We start from the raw sequence: 8,041 nt of genomic DNA, 5'->3' as shown, positions 1-8,041 counted from the left end.
GCGTCCCCGTTGCACATGGTCCCTAAAGCTGACGGTGGGTGGCGCCCTTGTGGGGATTTTAGGCGCCTTAATAATGCGACGACTAATGACAGGTACCCGGTTCCCCACATTCAAGATTTTTCGGTTCATCTTGCGGGGGCAACTATTTTTTCAAAGGTGGATTTGGTGAGGGGATACCATCAGGTTCCTGTCCATCCGCGTGATGTGCCCAAGACCGCGGTTATCACTCCTTTTGGCCTTTTCGAGTTTTTGCGAATGCCCTTCGGTCTGAAGGGCGCGGCACAGACGTTTCAGCGCCTCATGGACTCCGTTTTGCGTGGTATGCCATTTTTGTTCGTCTATCTGGATGACATACTGGTTGCCAGCCCTTCCGCCGCGGAGCATTCAGTGCACCTCCGCCAGTTGTTTGAGCGTCTCAGTGAGCACGGTTTGATTGTGAATCCAGCTAAATGCCAGTTCGGTCTGCCGGCCATAGAGTTTTTGGGACACCTCGTTTCGCCCCAAGGGGCGTTTCCCCTGCCCGCTAAGGTGGAGGCGGTTTCTGCTTTTCCGCGCCCTTCCTCAGTGAAGCCCCTGCAGGAGTTTTTGGGGATGGTGAACTTTTATAACCGTTTCATCCCCCGGGCTGCTCACCTCATGCACCCTCTGTACAATGCACTTAAGGGCAAGAAAGGCAACCAAGAGATAGAGTGGACACCTGAGCGGGTGCAGGCATTTGACAGTGCCAAAGCTGCTCTGGCCAACGCTGCCCTGCTGGCCCACCCGTCTCCCGAGGCGCCTGTTGCCCTTACTACCGATGCCTCCGATTTTGCAGTCGGGGCCGTGTGCGAACAATGGGTGGGTGGTGCTTGGCAGCCCCTCGCCTTTTTTAGCAGGAAGCTTCGGGATGCGGAGAGAAAGTACAGTACGTTTGACAGGGAGCTCCTTGCCCTTTTTCTCGCGACGCGTCATTTCCGGTTCCTGCTTGAGGGCCGTGACTTTACCGCTTTTGTAGACCACAAACCTCTCACATTTGCCATGGCAAAGGTTTCAGAACCATGGACTGCACGGCAGCAACGGCAGCTTTCTGCTATTTCAGAGTTTACCACTGACATTCAGCACGTCGCCGGCAAGTGTAATCGGGTGGCTGACTGTCTGTCCAGGGCGCGGGTTAGTTCTGTGCATTTGGGAGTGGACTACTCTGCCATGGCTGCCGACCAACTTACGGATACGGAGATTCAGGCTTTTAAGGTGGCCGAGTCCAGTTTGCGTTTGGAAGATGTCTCATTTCAGGATAGTGGCGTAACCCTACTTTGCGACGTCTCATTGGGCAGGCCTCGCCCCTTGGTTCCTGCTTGCTGGCGTCGGCGGGTTTTTGAGGCAGTTCATTCTCTTTCGCACCCAGGAGTTAAAGCCTCAGTTAAGTTGGTAGGGGCCAAGTTTGTGTGGCCCGGCCTCCGGAAAGAGGTCAGGGCGTGGGCTTCCTCATGTGTTGCTTGTCAGCGCGCCAAAGTGCAACGACACACCAAATCCCCTCTGGAGCACTTTCCCATACCCCAGAGAAGGTTCGAACATGTCCATGTAGACCTGGTAGGTCCATTTCCCCCTTCCCGGGGTTTCACCCATCTCCTGACAATGGTGGACAGGACGATTCGGTGGCCTGAAGCAGTTCCTTTGGCGTCAACCACCTCAGCAGATGTTGCTCGTGCGTTCGTCTCCTCCTGGGTATCTCGGTTTGGCGTACCGCTTGACTTGACATCTGACAGGGGTCCTCAGTTCACGTCTGAGCTGTGGACTGCTGTGGCGGAGAACCTTGGCGTCAGACTCCATCGCACTACCGCGTACCACCCGCAGGCCAATGGCCTTTGCGAGAGGTTCCACCGTACCATGAAGGCTGCCTTACGGGCTGCGCTGGTGGACAGCAGCTGGGTTGACCGCCTTCCTTGGGTCCTGCTGGGCCTGCGTGCGACACCTAAGGAGGACCTGCAGTCTTCTTCAGCCGAGCTGGTCCTGGGCCAGCCTTTGAGGGTTCCAGGGGAATTCCTTCCTGGTGCATCTGCTTCGGGGGCCGACAAAAGGAGCGGGCCGGTTTTCCCGGGGAATGATAGGTTTTTGGCCCCAGTAGCGGCGCATCACTGCCTTCCACAGTCATATGTGCCAAAGGACCTGATGTCTGCCAAGTACATTTTTATCCGCCATGACGCGCACCGTTCTCCACTTCGACCTCCTTATGATGGTCCATTCCGTGTGCTAGAGGTGGGAACTAAGGATTTTTTGGTTGAGCTGGGAGGTCGTCAGGAGCGGGTTTCGGTGGATCGCCTTAAGCCTGCTCACATGTTTCCGGATGGTCCTATTGAGTTGGCCCAACGTCCGCGCCGCGGTCGTCCTCCCGTTTCTATGCCTCACTCGGAGGACCTGCCCCCAGCTGCTGTTTTTTCCCCTGCGAGGGGGCAGTCTCGCCGTAGTCGGGGCTATGCCCCTCCCTCGTTTTCACCACCTGTGGTCGCCAAGCACAGCCGTAGCGGCCGCCTTGTTAAACCCCCTAGGAGATACTCTTGATGTGGTATTTTATTTTTGCTATGTTGAGTTGAAAATGGTTGCTGTTTTTATTATTGTATTGTTTGCCATTCTGTGTGTTCAGGGGGGGCCTGTGTGGTGGCCACATATATGCACATTTCACACCAGAATGCCCCAAGCTCTTATTGCGAAGAGAGAGACCGGAATAGATCTGGAAAAGGCGGGAGAGAGAGGCCTGGGATAAAAGGGCTTGACTCCTCCTTTTGCGGGAGTTATATTTGGAGTTCTAGTTGTTGTGAGTTTACCGAATAAAGCTGAGACTACATACCTGCTCGTGTCTCCTTCCACCGACTCCTACAACACAGACACAAACACACACGCAGTCACAACACAACAAAATAGTTGGTTTGTGTAACCATACTTTTTATTTTCCCCACACAATTTTTAATTTTGCAAGTATTGTTAGTATCTTTTATGTTTAACAAGTGATAAACTATTTGGTTTATTTACTCGTGCCCTTTCCCCTTTTTTCTATCTCTCTCTATTCTACATTTTTTATTTCTCTCTCTCTTTTTTTTTTCCCTTTTTTTTCTCCTAAGCCTGTCAGCTCTGGCACAGAGTTTGTTACTCAGTATGTTAAAAATAACTCAAATAAAATAAAGGGTCACACATTACCAAGAGGAGCCTACAGAAAACCTAGAGTTCATCTTGAAAGAGCAAATATGTTTGGCACAACACTGCACTCAGATCACAGTTCTGCTCGCAAGATCTGCCAGACATGACAGGCTTAAAAAAAATAAAAATCCTATTGGAATTTCATAAACAGCTGTTGTTGTTTTGCACTCTGAGTGACAGCTTGAGACTACAAATATGATTTTAAAATAAACCTAATTGTTGTTCCAACACCTATAAAAGGTTGTTTGTTTGCTTTGTCTTCCGCTTACGGCCACACCACCCTGAACACGCCCGATCTCGTCTGATCTCGGAAGCTAAGCAGGGTCGGGCCTGGTCAGTACTTGGATGGGAGACCGCCTGGGAATACCAGGTGCTGTAAGCTTTTGCACTTCTCTCTGCGCACTGCAGAGGGCGCTGCTGCTCAGTGGAGAATCATAAATGAACACATATAAAAGATTTTGAATATCAAAAAGAATAAATATATAGAAATCAATGCATAACTTCTTTACTCCAAGTAAGATTTCTTTAAATGAAAATAAACAGGAGCTGACCCCAAAACAATGCAGAGAGTTGCACAGATGCATCCACACCCTGATAGGTTTTCAGCATTCAGTATACTGTTGATTTTGGATGGCAAATGTTATTCTATAAAATAATATGTTATTGGGAATCAGAACGTCTCACTGTAACCTCAGTATGAGAGGACAGAGAGGGGCTGCTGTTAAAGCCTGATATTACTCTGAGCAGCAGACTTGATTTCATGTCTCAACCTGAGAGATTTGGGCTTCTTTCTCAGTTTGTCCCTGATGCTGTGGAGCATCTTATGAGTAAATGATTTAGTTTGCAGTCCCATGAGAAAACGGATGTGTGAGGAGTGTGTGAATGTAAACACAATAAACATTTTGGAAGTAGCGAGAGCGTCTGATTCACCAGCCTGAGTTTGGTTTGTGTGCCATCTCATGGCATACAAACATTAACTGAATACCAATTCTTTTGGTTTACAGGTTGTTGGCGCCCCACCTGTCACGACCCTGCCCCCCACGCTTTGAGAAACACTGATTTACACTAACGCATTCATCCTGCTCTAACCAGGTCTCTGTAAGAGAACATAGATCGATAAGTTGATAGTTTCTGTACTAATTTACTGTAAATGGACAAAAAAAAAAGCCTACCATAAATTCAACTGAATGTTTACAATAAAATACTGTAAGAGATCATACAGTAATTACAGTTTTCAGTGGTAAATGGGCTAGTTCTTACATAGCGCTTTTCTGCTGAGCACTCTTTATCCACCATGTTTTGCATTCACCCATTCATACAAGCACTTCCTTTACAGCTAAGTGCTTACTGTCTAACATTCACACATGTTCATACTCCAAGAGAGCGACGTGGGGTTCAGTATCTTTCCCAAGGATAATTTGGCATGCAGACTGGAGCAGCCAGGAATCAAAGCAGCTACCCTGCTCTACCACCTGAGCCGCAGACACCCCAAGTTTTTTAGAGTGTAGGAATTTCATCATTTTTAGTTTCCTGTGAGCTTACTGCATATCATTAGTAGCATTTAAATCAAAAATGTCCTTCATCTGTCTGTTTGCTTCGACTTTCTTCCAGGGTCGCAGGGCAGCTGGAGCCTATCCCAGCTGCCAGGGCGAGAGTCGGGGTGCACCTTGGACAGGTCACAGGGCTGAGAGAGCCCCGGTCCATGTAAACCATTCACACTCACATTCGCACCTACGGGCAATTTAGAATCATCAATTAACCTCACCCCACTAATGTTTTGGTAAATTGGCTTTCTGGTCCAAAGGTAGCCACAAGTTTTATGCAGCTTTCATATCTGTGTGGTAAACATTTAGGTTAATCATGCACAGAGGCTGTGAGCACAAATAAACAAGTGAACATCCACAAACAGAAGTAATTTTAGATTTTAGATTAGATTAATTTTATTATGTATATAATATTTTATATTAATAAATTATTATTATATTATCATTATAATATATATATTATATATCTATATTATATATGATATATCTATATGATATATCTATATGATATATCCCTAGCCTGTGTTCTCAAGGGTGAAGAAACAGGTTGGTGATGATCAGGGAAAGGAAGAGAGAGAGTAAAGGAAAGAGAGAAGGGTGTAAAGAAAGGGATAGAGAAGGAAAAAAGAAACCCCCAACAATCCCCTGTGAGCAAGCACTGGGCAACAGTGGAAAGGAAAAGCTCCCTTTAAGCAGGAAGAAACCTCTGGCAGAACCAGGCTCAGGGAGGGGCAGCCATCTGCCGAGGCCGGCCGGGGGGGGCTGAAAGGAAAAGAGGAAGGAGGGAGAGAGAAGAAGGGGACAGAGAGGACGGCTAAAGGTGGATTAAAGGTGGTGGAGGATGAGGCTAGTTTTGCCCAGGCAGAGCTGAAGGAGCAGCAGAGTTACTCTAGAAAAACTTGAAGGGCGTTTTCCTCATTAGGAAGCGTTCCTGCAGATCCTTGTGCTGTAGGATGATGTTGTGCAGGTCACTGATATTTTCTGCATTCTGCTCCTCAAGTTCCTTGCACCTTTTCTCAAGTGCTTCGATTTTTTTCCTGCTTTTCTGCATGCCTTTCTTCCAGCTCTTGATATTTCTGTTCTTGAATTTTTTTGTGCCTCGTTCATGTCTTTATTGTGTTGCTGTACTCGGTCATGCATGTCTTGGAGCTCCTGACTTTTTCTCTGCGCTTCTTGAAATGCAAACTGCAGGTCTTTATGCATTTTCTCCTGTTGATGCTTCTCCTCATACATTTTTTCCAAATCTTGTTTGCATTCCTCCGTTATCTTGTTTTTGTCTATGAGTTCTGTGTTTCTGTTTTCGAAGTCTTGGAGAACATCTTTCAACTCTCTCTGCGATTCTTCTAGTTCTTCTTTCTCTTTCTGCATTTGTGCATTTTGTTCCTGGATTTCTTGGAGCTTCCGCTGCGTATTTGTGTGTTTTGCTTCCATATTGTGGAGCATTTTTCGGTGCTTAACTTCCTGCTGTTCCTTTTCTTTAAGTACATGTGCAGTCCTTTGCCTGGCTTTATCAAGCATTTCTTGTAAGTCTTTATTTTTTTTTCTTCAGCTTGACCAGCACTGTTGTGTTTGTAACTTTTGTGTATTCCAGTTTGGTTTTGACTTCTGTGTGTTTAATTTTCAATTCTTTCCCCTTTTCCAGTAGTTTTGCTTTTATTCCCAATGTTTCATCAAGCATTTCTTGCAAGCCTTCATTTTTTTTCCTCCATGTCTTGGAGCTGGGATTCTAACTCTGTGCGTACTGCATCCTGTTGTTCCTTCTCTTTAAGCAGCTCTGAATTTCTTTTCAGGGCTTCATTAAACATGTCTTGCAGCTCTTGATTTTTTCTCTCCGAGACTTTGAGCTTGCAGCACATATCGTTGAATACAGTCTTGTAATGTGGCATCAAGTATGCAATGTTGTGCTCTGATTGATGCAACATTAACTGCCAATAATCATCTGTGATCTGCACGTTGGGCCTGTACTGCATATTTTGAACTTCCTGGTTTTGTGTGTTCCATAGAAGTTCATTGCAGTTTTGTCCTGGTGGCTCATTTTGGACCTCCATCTCTGGGTTTGTCTCCTCCAGATGACTTTTCTCCTCCTGCATACTGTGATCAGATGCACTTCTGAGGGATTCAGTGTCAATGGGGATTTCTGGCTGATCACCCCAGTTAAAAGGGTCAGCGTTAGCGCTCTCTCTTGAGTGCTGAGACATTTTATAATCTTGTTTCACTGACTGCTACGGATTCAAATGTTTCCAAATGTTCTTAGTCGATGCTGAACTATTGAAAGCTGAAAGATTTGACCTCAGTCATATAAAAAAAAGAAATAAATAATTAAATCAGTAACTGTTAAATAAATTGATTCACAGAAAATTCACTCTTTAAACCAATAATGTTTGTGTAAGTGCATTTGTGGATTAAAAAAAGGCAATCATGTTTTGTTTAATTTTAATCAAATGAGAGCATTTGTCACTTTCTCTTGTCTAATAAGTCACTGAAATTTTTGGGTTTCATGGTGTTTATTTTGAACTGGACTGTTGGTGAGAGTCACGGCGTGCACGGCTCCTGTTTGAGAGCGGGGCTGGGCGTGCTCCACGTTGTTCTGTTATAATTTACCTGCTTTTGTTGGCAGATGCAGAGCCTATGGAAGCTCATTTCCGCCACTAAAAAAAAAAAAAAAAAATCCCCATTCGTAACTCGAAATTTCGAGTTATTTACTCAAAATTTCGAGTTATTAACTCAAAATTTCGAGAAAATAACTCGAAATTTCGAGTTATCTTCTCGAAATTTTGAGTTAATAGAGAAATTAGTGGCTGAAACGAGCTTCCATATTTTTCACAGTTTTACCTGAAAAAGTAACAAATTTTCATCAGCTTGAAATATTCATGTTTCGTCATGTTATTTTTGAAGAAAAATATAATTTTATATATTATTTTAATGTGTTGAGGAAAACGTTGCTGTATTCTTGCCATTCAAATTTATATTGCTGATTAAAATTATTATTTGTAATCCTGTTCGGCCCGTAACTCAGACTGTGTCTCCAATTTTGGCCCGCCCTGTGATTGAGTTTGACACCCCTGTTACAAACAGACTGTCCTGGCACAAAAGAGACAGACTGTTACAGTGAATTATGTTCCTACTGTCTCTTAAAGGTCGTTTGAATGCTGTCTCACTGCAGCAACATCCGATTAGAGACGAGACGGTTTCATTGTAACCCTGAACACTTTGTCTCTGTGCACTTTGTTTGGCAAGAAGAGGTTCTGAAAAATATTAAAACATCTCATCTCATATAAACATATTTACCGCACTGCTGTATGGGTATTAATATGAACATATACGCA

The 8,041-nt window shown here is 45.0% G+C and overlaps 1 non-coding gene across 1 annotated transcript; it reads left to right on the top strand.

Annotated features, from left to right (window-relative positions):
• The first annotated feature begins 3,434 nt into the window (after nucleotides 1-3,434).
• LOC115799457 (5S ribosomal RNA) lies at nucleotides 3,435-3,553 on the top strand. The gene has a single exon (XR_004021577.1). It is a non-coding gene; the product is annotated as a 5S ribosomal RNA (ribosomal RNA).
• Nucleotides 3,554-8,041: the final 4,488 nt, after the last annotated feature.

This window comes from Archocentrus centrarchus, chromosome 2, assembly GCF_007364275.1.
Source record: "Archocentrus centrarchus isolate MPI-CPG fArcCen1 chromosome 2, fArcCen1, whole genome shotgun sequence".
Classification (NCBI taxonomy): Eukaryota; Metazoa; Chordata; class Actinopteri; order Cichliformes; family Cichlidae; genus Archocentrus; species Archocentrus centrarchus.
The sequence above is the reverse complement of the archived record's forward strand: the minus strand, read 5'-3'. Positions and strand labels throughout refer to the sequence as shown.